General features: G+C 53.0%; 1 protein-coding gene and 1 long non-coding RNA gene across 4 annotated transcripts in view; one reads left to right on the forward strand and one right to left on the reverse strand.

The window, feature by feature from the left end:
• Positions 1-8322, reverse strand: part of TSPAN14 (tetraspanin 14) — a 55936-nt gene extending 47614 nt beyond the window's left edge. The window contains exon 1 of one of the 3 annotated variants that reach the window (XM_082425740.1): positions 8189-8322. The gene's annotated coding sequence lies outside the window, so the exon portion shown is untranslated. Of the gene's footprint in view, positions 1-3196; positions 3397-8188 lie in introns of those variants that run through there. The other 2 variants (XM_082425738.1, XM_082425739.1) reach the window with 2 other exon arrangements.
• Positions 8323-8478: 156 nt separating this feature from the next.
• Positions 8479-12958, forward strand: LOC309643214. The gene is made up of 2 exons (XR_014253623.1): positions 8479-8746; positions 11483-12958. It is a non-coding gene; the product is annotated as an uncharacterized lncRNA (long non-coding RNA).
• Positions 12959-13947: the final 989 nt, after the last annotated feature.

Consider the following 13947-nt stretch of genomic DNA (forward strand, 5'->3'; position numbering starts at 1 on the left):
CCAAGCTCTAAACTCCAACCCCTTAACCACTAAACTCCCTGTACCTTTCAGGAAATGCAAGCTGCAAAATGGAGCTGTGAGATGGGTTTGCACATTTGTTCCTTACTAAAGGAATACGTACATGTTGTTTAAAAGCCTACTTTAACTGACATGTCAATAAATACTCTGCACTCAGAAGCACTGATGTATTTCCTCCAAGTGATTTTCCCCCTAAGGAACAATATAATAACCATCCCAGTCTCTCTCCTGCTTCTGAGGGGTATGACACAATGCCTATTAGAACCAGGACTGGCCAGACCATTTGGGTGAGACCACTCGGCGGGCGGGGAGTGGTTCCTGGATGGAGCTCTCTCTACCTAGCAGAAGTTCCCTGCCCCACCTTGCAGCCCACCACAAAGATCTCCTAATGACTCGCAGACCGCCCAGACCACAGAGAAAGGTGGCTGGAAAGAGGGAAGATGTTAGGTTTGGCTCCCCTATCCTATTAGAGGCTTTCTGATGAGTGTTCAATGTTTGACAAGTAGCCCCCAAATTAAGGAGCACAAATGAGACTCCACAACAAGTAGAATCACGCAGGCACTTGGAGCCCTCAGACCTCAGCTGCTGGAGACAAGTTCCTGGGCCCTCAGTGGGCCCTCAGCACCTCTGGTGCAGAATCCTACAACCCTCCATCAGCCCAAGGCCGGCCCCTCTCTGACCGCCTTTCTGCATGAGCGGGCAGTGCCCTACACCCAGGTAGGCACTGACCCTCAACACACCGAATCCTGCAGCCCCCCCGGCTGGCACTTGCCCCACCTCCCCGCATCTGTCTTCCCACAGAGAGAGCTTCAGGACTCCCTAGTCCAGAGGGGCCCCGGACAGGCCTGCCCATCCCACCCCTCCACCAGGGCACACACCACTCGCACCTCCCTGCTCCCTCGGGAATGAATGAATACCCCATGGCTACCACCGGCTCTTTTGTTGACAGGCCCCCTTGTCCACGTTTATATCATTACTTGTATTTCACAGGAAGCAGCTAGGACAACAGGAGACGATGACAGTGGAGGTAGGATGGCCGCACAGAGCCACTGTCCCCTGCAGGGGTGGAAGCCAGCCCTCGGGAAGGGGGGAAGGCCCGAACCCGCAGCCAGCAGATTTTCTGCACACACCCTTTTTTTTCTCACAACAGCGGGGGGTCTGGTTCCTAACAAGCTGACTGTTGAGACAGGAGCACCCCCAGGAGTAGCAGACACACCCAACAGGGTCATCTGTGCAGGGTGTGACCAGACAGACAAGAGGGGCAGAGAAAACCAGGAGGATCGGGAGGCCTTGGGCAGCGGAAGGAAGCAGCGGGGGATCAGGCCAGAAGGCCCCTGGAGCGGCAGTGGGGGGGAGGGAGGGGATCACCTACTGCGCCTCCCTTGGCCCAGCTCAGGCAGATTAGACAGTCGGGTCCCAGGCCTGTGGGAGAGGGAGATCCATAAAGTTGTCAGACCGGTTTGCCCAGGATGCAGAGAACAGGAAACACAAGGTACACAGGCCAAGGAAAGAGGGTCAAGTAGGGAGGGTTGTCCAGAGTCAAATGGCTGTTATCTGGCTCCCAACAGATCTGGCAACAAGGGCAGCCAGCATTGGCCTGGGGGCGGGGGGATGGGGGTGGGGGGCACAGGGAACCAAGGCCACGGGTCCATGCTGTTTCTTGGATGCAGAGGGCGGTCCAGGGGCCAAGAGTGAAGGAGCCAGGGGCCAAGGAGCCAGTAGATGCTGTAAAGAAAAGGACTAGGGTTTCTGGAAACAAGGGAGTGACGCCCACAAAGAGGGGCACCACTCCTGAGTGACAAGCGTGAGTGGTGATGAGCTCAGGCTAGTGCCTCGTACACTGACAGTCTCTTTTTGACCAAACTAGTCAGGATCCTCTGAGCCCTCTGCCCCATGAGGCCCAAACCCGGGCTTCTGTCTCTGTCCTTGTAGAGTCCAGTTTTAGCAGGAATCCCGCTAAGGCAGTTTAGCCAGGATCTCCTCCCACCCTCCATACCTGATCACCTTCCACATGTGACCAAATTCCGCAACCTCCCCGTGTAGCATCTGCCACGTGACACCTGATCACCCTAGCCTGCCTTCAGCAAGAACTGTCAGCTCAGTTAGCAAAGAATTACCCTACCCGCCTATAAATTTACCATCCATCCACCCACCCACCTCTGCTCCCGGCTATAAATTCCCACTTTTCCTTGTAACATCTGGGGTTGAGGCCAGTCTCTCTCCCCTACTGCAAAACCCCATTCGCCATTGTTGTAGTCCTTACACCTATCACGACACTCCTGAATAAAGTGTGCCTGACTGCCTTCACGAGTGTCAGAATAATTTTTTTTAAACAATATGGAGCTCCAAGTCTTCCTGGACCCCTCACCCAGAGTGTAAGAGCCACTGGGATTGGGGCTGGCCTCCCCGACCAAGCCCTGGCGGTCAGACCCTGTCTGTCTGGCCCAGGGGTGAAGGGCTGAAACCAGACAGCCAAGCTGCAGGGTGGTCGGACATTAGGGAGGTCATCTGGAGAGGAAACAGGGTCTCTTCGTGGCCATGGTCACTCAGTGGGCAACCAGGGCCTTTCCTTGGAGCAGCTGGTGGCAGCAGCCAGAAGCCTGGAAAGAGCAGGGACCTGAGCAAGCTGAGTGGGCACCCCAGACTGGGGATCAAAACACTCCAAAAGCTGAGAGTCACACATGGCCTGAACTGCTGCAGTGGGTGTGTAGGGCCCAGTCGCCCATCCCTGGGAGGCCAAATCTGAAGCTGGGGCGGCCATATCCCTTATTTCCACCTGCCACTTTCCAACAAGCCCGGGTACCCCATGGTGCCCTGATGGGCTTCTGATGCATCGGCACAGACCCTGCCTTGGAACCGTGTGTCCTGGGATACGCTGCTGCCCTCGACCCTCCCAGGCTCACCACTCAGACTTCAGGGTGTGGATGAAAGAGATACAGGGGACACTCATTTAATTCCAGCTGCTGTGAGGGCCCCTCTCCGGAGTATCAGGACCACAAATTCCTCAAAGCCGCTTTTTTTTTTTTTTAATGCTTCCTGGGCCCTGCAGAATAGACTGGCACAGGCCCCAACAGCTAGTACAGGTAAACGGGGAAAACACAGACAGGGGGTTCATCGAACCTCTCCTCAGGGTCAACCTCTGCCCAGCCCCACGTCCTGACCCCTCCCCAAACCTTACCCGTGCAGGAAAGCCCAGCCTCAGCTCTCCCAAATTCCAGGACACACGCAGAGTCTGAGGCAGCACCAGGAGTGTACCTCTGACCCAGGATCCCAATGGCCCCGCCACGGCTCGCAGCCACGCAGCACAGGCTGACAGAGCCCAAGAAGGGAGGAGCTGGTCCCTCCTGCTATCCAGCTGATGGACATCAGGGCTCCAGGAACTTCTCCTTGGCTACTGGGCGTGCGAGACAGAACAGACCTCCAGAAGCCTGCCCAGGCCCACTTACTCTCAGATTACCAGCCTGCGGCCTCTTGAGGGAAAACCACAGCAACGCCCAGCCAGGCCCAGCCCCGCCCAACCCCAGCAGGCCCAAGAATGGAGGAAGTGGGCTTCCCAGAATCCTCGGCTGGTGAGCACTTTGCTGAGAGCCGTCAGCGTGATGGCAGCAGTCCTAAACCAGGGTATCACCCTAACTCAGGGGCTGCACACACTGCTTCTCAAACCTGAACAGTGTATGCTTCACAGTAACCCCACGAGGGACAGGAAGGGCAGATTCTTCTCACTTCACAGATGAGAAAACCAAATCCAAGAAAGAAAGAAAGAAAGAAAAAAAAAAAAAATCAAAGACTTGTCTAGGTCATTCAGCTAGAAAGTAGATACAACTCTAAAGCTGGCCTCACCACTGTCCACTCTAGGTGCTGGACAACATTACTCATCGTTAGGTTTAATTGGCACTAAACATTTCCTACTAGCCAGGCCCTTTGCTGGTCCAACACAGCCACTTGCCCTGTCTGAGCCAAAAAAAAAAACATGCCGTTAAGGGAGAAAACAGATGTTGAGACATTATGGATACCTCACTGCTATAATGAAGATAAGACAAACCAAGAACGCTGGCATTCACTTAGACCAAAGATTTTCAAAGCACAGGTCTACACAGTCCCCTGAGGACTCTGATGACCAGCCAAGAATGGGGCCACTGCTGTAGACCACCGTTACCTCTCTCCCTCTATTCCAGGTAGGAGAGAAAACCGAAGCCCTGAAAAAGGAGGAGACATGCCTAAGGACAGTACGTTACCACAAGCAGAAGAACCTGAAGTCTCACCGCCTCCACCAGTGTTTCTTGACCCTGCTGGAAAGTCACCAGGGACAAAGCCGGTGACAAACCACAAAAGCGAGGTCCACAGGGTAGCCAGCTCTTTGACACCCTGCAAGGGTGGCCCGGGTGGGAAAATGCAATTAACAAAGGGGTTCTAACCCACTTCGCAGGACAGAGAACCACCCCAGCCCCATAGTCAAGCCTGTCCTCCATGTGGCTCCATCCTTTAGTAATCTCACCACCTTACCTTTCCATACCCCTAGGCCTGCAAGCTCAGACCCAGAGTCTCACAGGTGGAAGGGGAAGGGCAAGGCCTAGAAGGGTGCTTCTACATGCTCCTGCTTCCAAGAAAGGTGGCTGTCCCTACTCGCCACATACAGATAGAGCATGAGGAAGTCCAAGAAGTCCAAGGGCTCGTGTGCCAGGGCAGAGAGGAGGAGCAGAAGCCTGCTTTGCTTCCCACAGGCAATAATATCCCTCCTTAAAGGCGACCAGGACCCAGCAGCAGGAAACAGGAATCCTGGAACCCAGTTTACAGCCCCTAGCACCAGGCTAGGAGCTAAACAAGTGCTTAGTAAGAATCCCTGGCCTGGGACTCATCACTAGTCCTTGGGCTCATGAACTAATGAATGAAAAAGTGAATGAGCAAAAGAAGACCCAAGGGACTCAAATAACTTGCCCAGGGTCAGAGGAGCAAGCTGCTTCTGCAGACCACCTCTTACTACCCTAATAAGCATTTTTGTTCACCATACCTCTGTCCTTCAAATGTGGCACCTCAATTCATCTTTAACCTAAATGACATTTCTTTGACTAATTCGTGATCGATGTTCATGGTGACACAGAAACATACGACACTCGGACCCAGACCTTGGGAAGAAGTCACAGAGACGGCACAGTGGTAGGCAGGTGGCAGGCATCAGTGCTGTTCACCAAATGTTTCCAGTCCTCTTTCGCTCCCCACCCTGCAGGGAAGTACGGCCATGTGACTGCTTCGGCCATGAAATGCCACTTCTGGTGGAAGCTTTAAGAGCCAGGGTGAGATTCATCATGTTCTCTGTTCCTCTGTCCAAGTGACCAGGAACATTTCACTTAATCAGCATGGGTCCCATGGTGAGAACAACATAAAGCAGACATGTGATGCATGTGGTGTAAGAAATAATCCTTTGTTGCTTTAAGCCTCCAAGATTTGAGGATTGTTACCACAGCAAACTCTGATCTATCTAGACAGATACAGGCAATGACTCGCTCCCACTGTGCATGGCAGTGCTGGTCTTCCCATTCCCTGGCCTTAGGGAGACAAAAGCTACATCACCAGTCAACCTGCTATGTGCCCAGATAGTTGAGATGCTTTCAGAAGCAGGGAACATAAGGGCACCTGCACTGAAGAACTTACTAGTTCCTCTGTGGGCCAGGCTTGTTCAGTGTATTAATCAACCTTAATCACTTCTGAGAGGAAGGCATTATCTAATTAGGTATGAGGAAACCCGGTTCACATTCAGACCTTAAGCAAGTTACTCTGTGACCTCTCTAGGCCACAGTTTCATCCTCTGTAAAACGGGACATTAACATTATCTACCATACTGTGTCGTTTCACGGATTAAATGAATGAATACGAGTAAAGCTTCTAGGATAGTATGTGGTGTAAGTCTCAATCATTAAGTCTCAATAAACTTACTATTACTACACATTTTAAAACCAGCAAAGGTTTCCCAGGACCGGCACAATGGCACTTTACAGGCATTGCCAAACTGAATTCTATCTCAGTTGAAGTTAAACAAGTAACAAGTCAAATCCCTGAGCACACAGTAACCTAGAGTGAGACCTCAGGAAATGTTTCCACAACCCAGAGCTTCCAGAACTCCCTGCTCCCTCCCCTCCTTGGGAATTCAGTACCACCAGGACCTGCAGGGCAGGGCGCCCTCCTCTCCCACACAGAACACGTGCTTTGTCCTCCCACTCCCAATCACGGGAAGGGAGGCGCCCTCACCTGTCCTCAGAGATTTGCACAGCTGCACAGCTGGTAAAGGGGGGGAACTTCCCTGGGCAGCCAACCCTTCTGCAGCCCCTTTCTTTCCATGCCCTTTCTTCCCAGAGGCAGCCACAAACCTCCAAATGCACCAGTGGGCTTGAACTCCTGTTTGCCTGAATAATGCTGCTAAGCAGAGATCAAGCTCAGATTAATAAACGCTACAGAGCATCTACTACATGTCCAGCCTGGGTTCTAAGACCACACAGAGCTGACAGCCAGCTGTGAGCCTGGAACAATGCTTGCAACAGCTCCTGGCACCCCACAGACTCTCAACCATGCTTTGTTGAATGAACTGAAGACCATGTTTGGTAGTCCAAGCAGTGGAGTTCAGAGATGTGGGGATGCAATAAGAGGGGAGGGGAAATCCGTCTGGTAGCCTGGGCTTCCAAGGCTTGACCCCCAGACATTATGGATCCTCAGGATGGGACAAAGCTTGGAGACAGCTGAGAGAGGAGCTAGAAGGGCAAACGGGGCCATCATGGAGGAGTACGCGCTTCATTCTGAGGGTGCCAGGGCCCAGGAGGATCCCTGGAAACAAGGGTGCTTTGGCCTTCCACAGGGCTGACTGAATGTAGAGGGGATGTAGGGGTGCTGGGGTGCTCTGATGGCCTAGGCCCCAGGTTTCCCTTCACCAACAGGGAAGGGTGACCCGAGCACTCTGCAGGCACTAACTTCCCCTACTTTGAGGTCAAGGGGAAGGGGGAAGGCTACTTTTGAGGATTTGGCAGGCAGCTCCACCCACTCCTATCAGCCCCAAGGCAACCCCCATCTCAGAAGACAGGAGGACTCCCACAGAGCAGACCATGGGAGAGAGCACATCTGCAAAGGCTCCAATGCAATGCCCTGCACTCATGGCCCAGGACGACTCGATGCCCCCAGACCCCGGCGCGCTGCTACACAGCGCCGCAGCCAGCCGCCAGGGCAGTACGGGGCGGCCAACCATTTCCCGACTCCTCACAGCACCGACCCCTTCTAGCCTGAGACCAACTTCTACGGGCCTCCCGGATTCGTGTCCCAGCAGTCCCGGTACCCAAGTCCCTACACAGACACACACCCCCCCCATACACACACACACACACACACACACACACACACACACACACACACCCATACCCACTGGCGGCACCACCACTCCTCCCCGCAGGAGCAGTGGCCCCGGGACGAGCCAACTCCGCAGCCACAGACCCAACTCGACCGAAGCTCCAGTTAGGTCAGGAGTCGGGCTTTGCTCCAAAGCACAACCCCAAACGACCAACACGGAGAAGCTGCATCACCACCTACTCAAACTCCGCCCGCCCCAAACCCGTGCAGGGCAGAGTGGAACACACGGCCGGGGTGGGCGACTTGGAGCACACTCGAGGCGGGGAAGGGGACCGCCCTCCCCAGTCCGCGCCACCCTCCACCCCTGGCCCGAGCTCCAGGCAGCCGAGGGTCCGTGACGGAACCGAAAGGAGTGCCCAACCCAAACCTCGAGGCTGGGGAGAGGGGCAGAGCCCAGAACCGCGGCGGTCCGACCCCTCCCTCTCCGAGTGCTCCCACTCCCGCCCGGTCGCAGCAGGCACCCGTCCGGGGACACGGACAGGGCGAGGGCGGCAGAACCCCGAGCGCCAGCCGGGTCGCCCGCTTCGGCTCTCACTCCGCCCGGCGCCCGAGTTCGGCTCAGCGGGGTCCGGGCCAAGGCCTCCGGCCCCTCACGGGCGATCTGGGCAGACAAAGCCAGTGCCGCCCGCCGGGCCGCCCCCGGGGCAGAGGCGAGGGAACCGGAGGGACCGATCCTGGACATGGGGAGCAGTCCTAGTCCCCAGAGGGCGCTCAGGGGGATCGGCCTCAGACAATGAGGGGGGCAGGGCCCGACGCTCCAGCGGGGACTCCGCGCTCTACTCACCCGGGCGCGGCGGCGGCGGCGGCGGCGGCGGCGACGACGACTGCAGCGGTGCGGCCGGGCTGGGCCAAGGAAGTTAGAGCAAGTTCGGCGGCGCTGGGCGGGAGGGCGCGACTCAGGCCATCCGAGCGCGGGGGCGGGGCGCGGAGGGGCGGGGCCGGGGGCGCGGCGCCCGGCGGCGGCTGAGAAAGGGGCACCACTTCCCTGCGCCGCCCGGCGCGGCCCCGCCCTCCACGCCCCGCCCCCACCGCTCGCCCCGCCCCCACCGCTCGCCCCGCCTGGCCTTCCAGCCCGCGCCTGGGCAGAACCCGCGGGGCCCGGTCCCCGGCCCGCCTCTTCGTCCCGCTTTGGGCGGGGCCGCAGGCGGGGGCGGCCCTACTCGGCGCTCGCCCCTTGGGTGCGCGGGGCAGGCTGAGCCCGGACCCGCACCCAACGTTTGGGGGCCGGAGCAATACGTGGACGCCACGTCGGCCTTGTCACTGACCCCACCGGAACCCAGCCTGAGAGAAGCGCGAGTTGTGGGTGCACATCTCGGGGCTACGGGGGTGACCGGGTAGAGAGGTGAGCGCAGGGTTAGAAAAATGGCTGAATTGAAAGTACTGGAAGGCGTTCCTGCCGGGCCTCGGAGACTGGGGATGGGGGTGGGCTTCAAGACTGGGGTAGTAAATTAATATTTATTTCTTTGCAAACCGGCCGGTAAAGACTGGCTGCTTGTAGCCTTCGTACTAAAAATACCACGCTCTCTTTCGACTGCCTGCCGAGATTTGTCCCTCACCTTCATCCTGACAAGATGGCTGAGAGGATTCTTGCGGGGGGCGGGGGGACTGAAGGTACAGCCTGTGTTAGAGAGGTATTCACATCGCTGGCTGGGCTCTGATGTTAAAAAGGCTGACCTCTGAAGTCTCAATCCGCCTATCTGAAAAATGAGGCCCAGGCACGCCTCATTTTTTAATGAGCCTTAAACTCATTCAGGTGGAGGAGGGCTAAGCGGTTTGCTCTGGGGAAAGCAGGAAACTCGGATCTGTTAAAATTGGGCCAAGAGGCTAGTTGCACCACATTCTAGTAAAAGCAACCAACAGGTTAAGTCCAATGTAAGGAGGAGATCTTGAAAAGGAACTGTTCAGTCCATTCCCAGTTTTTTCTTATTAAGGGGGATGCAGTCTGCTTGTGACACCCCAGGCAGCTCAGAGACCTCCTTGGAGAACCTGTCCATCCATTCATCCTCGAGCAGATGGTGGGTGCTTGATTGAGCGCCTGATCTGTGCCAGGCCCTGTTTTTGTTTTTTGGTTTTTTTTAATTATTTATTTATTTATGGCTGTGTTGGGTCTTCGTTTCTGTGCGAGGGCTTTCCCCAGTTGTGGCAAGCGGGGGCCATTCTTCATCCCGGTGCGCGGGCCTCTCACTATCGCGGCCTCTCTTGTTGCGGAGCACAGGCCCCAGACGCGCAGGCTCAGCAGTTGTGGCTCACGGGCCTAGTTGCTCCGTGGCATGTGGGATCTTCCCAGACCAGGGCTCGAACCCGTGTCCCCTGCATTGGCAGGCGGATTCTCAACCACTGCACCACCAGGGAAGCCCAGGCCCTGTTTTGATGCTGAGGATTCAGCAGTAAACATGACAGCTGAAGCCTCTTGCTACATAAGGCTGATTTTCGGTGGAGGACACATTATTGCAGGTTGAAGTAAATGCTAGGACAAAAACAAAGGGCTGGGATAGAGAACAAGAGCTGTTTGTACTTTAGGTGGAGCCAGCAGGGAAAATGTCTTTGAGGAGATGATGGTGAAATTGAAGTCAAGAAAATGAGGAGATAGCTTTGGGAAAAGCCAAGCAGAGACATTCCAAGTCAAGAACAGTTTGTGCCGAGGCCCTGAGAAAGGTAAGCTGTGAATGTGTGAAGGAACTGAAAACAAAACAGTGTGGCTAGAGTAGCAAGCCTGGGAAAAAGAACAAGGATGAAGTGGGGAAGTGGGCAGGGACCAGGCCATGCAAGACTGTGTTTAGCAATGGAGACTTTTTATTAAACCATTGAGGGGTTTTATGCAGAAGACTAATGTGTTCTGATTTTCTGCCGTGTGAAAATAAATTGGGTGGGTGGCAGGCACAAATAAAAGCAAGGAGATAATTAGACTGTTATGGCAGCCCCGGCCAAAACTAATGGTGGTTTCGACCAAATTGGTGGCCACACTAAGGTGAGCAGTTGAAAGATGCTGTTTTGGACATGGACACTGATAGGATGGATGTAGGGGCAGGGAATAGAGAAACCAAAGATAACTTTGAAGTTTCTGGCTGGAGTAAGTGGGTGAACAGTGTGCCTCATTTATTGAGTGGAGTAGCCTGGAGGAAAGGGACTACAGTTCAGGCAGGCACATCAAGAATTCTGTTTTAGGGGCTTGCCTGGTGGCGCAGTGGTTAAGAATCTGCCTGCCAGTGCAGGGGACAGGGGTTCAATCCCTAGTCCGGGAAGATCCCACATGCCTCGGAGCAACTAAGCCCGTGTCCCACAACTCCTGAGCCTGCGCTCTAGAGCCCGTGAGCCACAACTACTGAGCCGGCATGCCACAACTACTGAAGCCCACGCACCTAGAGCCCATGCTCCACAACAGTAGAATCCACCGCAACGAGAAGCCCACGCGCAGCAATGAAGACCCAACACAGCCAAAAATTAATTAATTTTTTTAAAAAAAGAATTCTGTTTTAGTCATGTTGAGTTGAGATGCCTGTCAGAGATCCAATTCAATTGTCCAGTCACTAGGTGCTCAGAAGAGAGGCCTGGGCCGGGGGTGGGGCTTTGGGAGGCATCATTTTAATGATGGTAAACACCTTGGGATCTGAGGGAGTCACCTAGGTTGAGGAGGTAGATGCAGAAGAGGAGAGGGTTCAAGAGGGACCCAGAGGAGTCAGACAGAGGAGCCAGAGCAGGAAAGAAGACTGAAAAAGAGGCTGGGGAGGTGAAAGGAGAACCGGGAGAGTGCTATGTCCCAGAGACTGACAAAGCAGTGTTTCCAGAAAAGAGTGGTCAGCTGTGCTAGATGCTACTTACAGCTCAGATAAGATGACGAAAGGGAAAGATCCTTTGACTCTGGCCACATGAATGTCATTGGTGCACACGATAAGGACAGTGTTCCAGGAGTAGTGGGGTGGCAGCCAGACCATGGTAGAGCTATTGTGTTTGGACAGCTTGTCCAACAGGGAACACAGAACAGGGAGAGGTCTAGAAAGGGATGTGGAATCATAGGAGGCTTTGACAGAGAATGCTAGATGACCCTAATAGCCATTCTCCCCCATTTCCTTTATTATAGACTTTCCAGTTCTAGCTGGGCACATGGCTTCCCTGAATAAAAGCAAGTTTCTAGGACTCCCTCATGGTTCCGTGTGGTCACATGACTCAGTTCCAGCCAACAGGAAGAAAGTGGAGGTGTCCATGTGCAACTTGTGAGAAGTAGCTTTAAAGGGAAGTGGTGTGCTTATCTCAGCCATTGCTCTCTCGTGCTCACTGGAATATGTAAATAGAGCTGCAGCCAGCCTGTTCAACTTTGAAGCGGTAGCCATGTGTTGAGGATGTTAGTGCAACAAGTTAGAATAAATCTGGGTTCCTAATGTTTAGGGAGCCACCGTACCTGCTCTGGGCTACTACCTCTTGATTTTGTATTTGAGAAAAAGAAATTTCTGTCTTGTTTAATCCTCTGTTTTCCAGTGCTCATAGCCATATCCAGTTTTTACTTTTGTTAGGATACAAAGGGTTTTGTCAAAATATGGAAGTTACTAGAGCAGGTTTGAAGACTGATAGGAATGATGCAGGAGAGACGGCAGGAGTGATGATTCTGAAGAAAAGGTGGAAGGAGATGTTGTGTGGGCATGAATGGTGAGGACACCTCAGGTAGAGGGCTGACTCCACCATTATTAAAAAGGGGGGTGTGGAGGCAGAGAAGATGTTCCAGTGAAGGTTGCGATTGGAAAGATGATCATCCACGCCTGATGATTTCTGCTTAACCCTGGATGTGAAGGAGGTCATGAGCCTAGAGCAAGGAGAGAGTAAGGCCAGCTTTGTGAATCATGGACCCGATGATGTTGGAGGTCCCGCCAGCCTGAGCAGCCTCAGGGAGACAGCTGCTTTCTGGAGCAGTTGGCCACACTGCTGCAGGGCATGAAGAGGGTGAGGGAAGTGCCCACAAAACCGGCAAGGCCTCCACCCCTCCCCCACCAGGCCTCACTGACAGTTACTTATGACACTCGCCTGCCATTTCCAGCTGCCCTTTGAGACCCACCAAGCTTTACCTGACCCATTTTTACAATAATACGGGGTGGCTTCAGAAAGCATCAGGGACACTCAAAGCAGGGCAGGCCCATTTTCTCTTCCTTTCTTAAAAAGTAAAAAGAATTGCAGTGGTGATCATTTTGAAATGTATAGAAATATCAGGTCACTATGTTGTGCACCAGGAACTGCCATAGTGTTGTAGGTCTATTATATACTTCAAAAAGCAAACAAACTCATAGAAAAAGAGATCAGATTTGTGGTTACCGGAGGTGGGGGGGTGGGGAGAAGGGGAATTGGATGAAGGTGGTCAAAAGGTACAAAATTCCAGTTGTGAAATAAAGAAGTACTAGGGATGTCATGTACAACATGATTAATTAACACTGCTGTATGTTACATATAAAAGTTGTTCAGAAAGTAATTCCTAAGAGTTCTCATCACAAGGAAAAAAACTTTTTTATTTTTCTTTTATTTTGTATCTATATGAGTTGATGGATGTTCACTAAACTTATTGTGGTAATCATTTCATGATGTATGTAAGTCATATCATTTTGCCATATACCTTGAACTTACACAGTGCTGTATGTCAGTTACATCTCAATAAAACTGGAAGAAAAAAAAAAGTACAACGTAACCAAAAAACAAAATAAAAGAATTGAGATATGGACAGTCCCAACTCATAAAAGGGCTGTATTGTAAACAATGACTTAGTTTCCGGGCTAGCCCCTAGAACTGTAATTGCCAAGAATATAACTGAATTATTGCACAGACTGCAAGCCTGACGTATAGATTATGGGAACAAAAAACATTACAAGGAGGGGTAAAAGAAAGAAGCTGAGAGTTTCTTCTTCTCCTGGACATGGAGTTGGCTATAAATTTTAAATGGAGGAGCTTGGCCTTTATCATCCTCTGACTTCCTGCTTACCGCCCTGTCCCAGTCTGGTCCCTGTCCTAGTGCTGCTTTTACTCTCCCTGGGCTCCGCTCTGTAGCCCCTCTGTGTGTGTGTGTGTTTGTGTGTACAAGCTGGGGGGCAGCGGGGCGATGAGGGGAAGCAGCTTGAATAGAAGAGGAACTTGGTGTCCAAGTGCTCCTAATTCTCAGCCTCTGGATCTTGAGCAAAATACTTTACATCTCTGAGCCCTACTCTTCTTATCTGTAAAGTCAAGATAATAATAAAACCCACCTCACAAGTTTATAGTAAGAATCAAATGAAATAATGTTTATAAAACATGAGCTGGAAGGAAATCTATTTGTTTTCTGAGAACCACCAGACAACCAAGGATCTTCACTTTAGTCAGGATGTTTTGGTTGGAAGTGAGAAAAACCTACTCAAATTAGCTTAGGCCAAAGGAGGGAAGATTACTGGAAGGATACTCAGGTCACACACAGAATCAAAAGAAGAACTGGAAACCAGATTGACTCTGAACACGGGGGGCTGATCCTGCGGGCTGCCCAGTCCAAGAGCCCCTCCCTCTGCCTCTCCTAGTGCTCAGAGTTTGCCCCATGTTGGA

Source organism: Balaenoptera physalus (genome assembly GCF_965194825.1).
Source record: "Balaenoptera physalus genome assembly, chromosome: 14".
Taxonomy (NCBI): domain Eukaryota; kingdom Metazoa; phylum Chordata; class Mammalia; order Artiodactyla; family Balaenopteridae; genus Balaenoptera; species Balaenoptera physalus.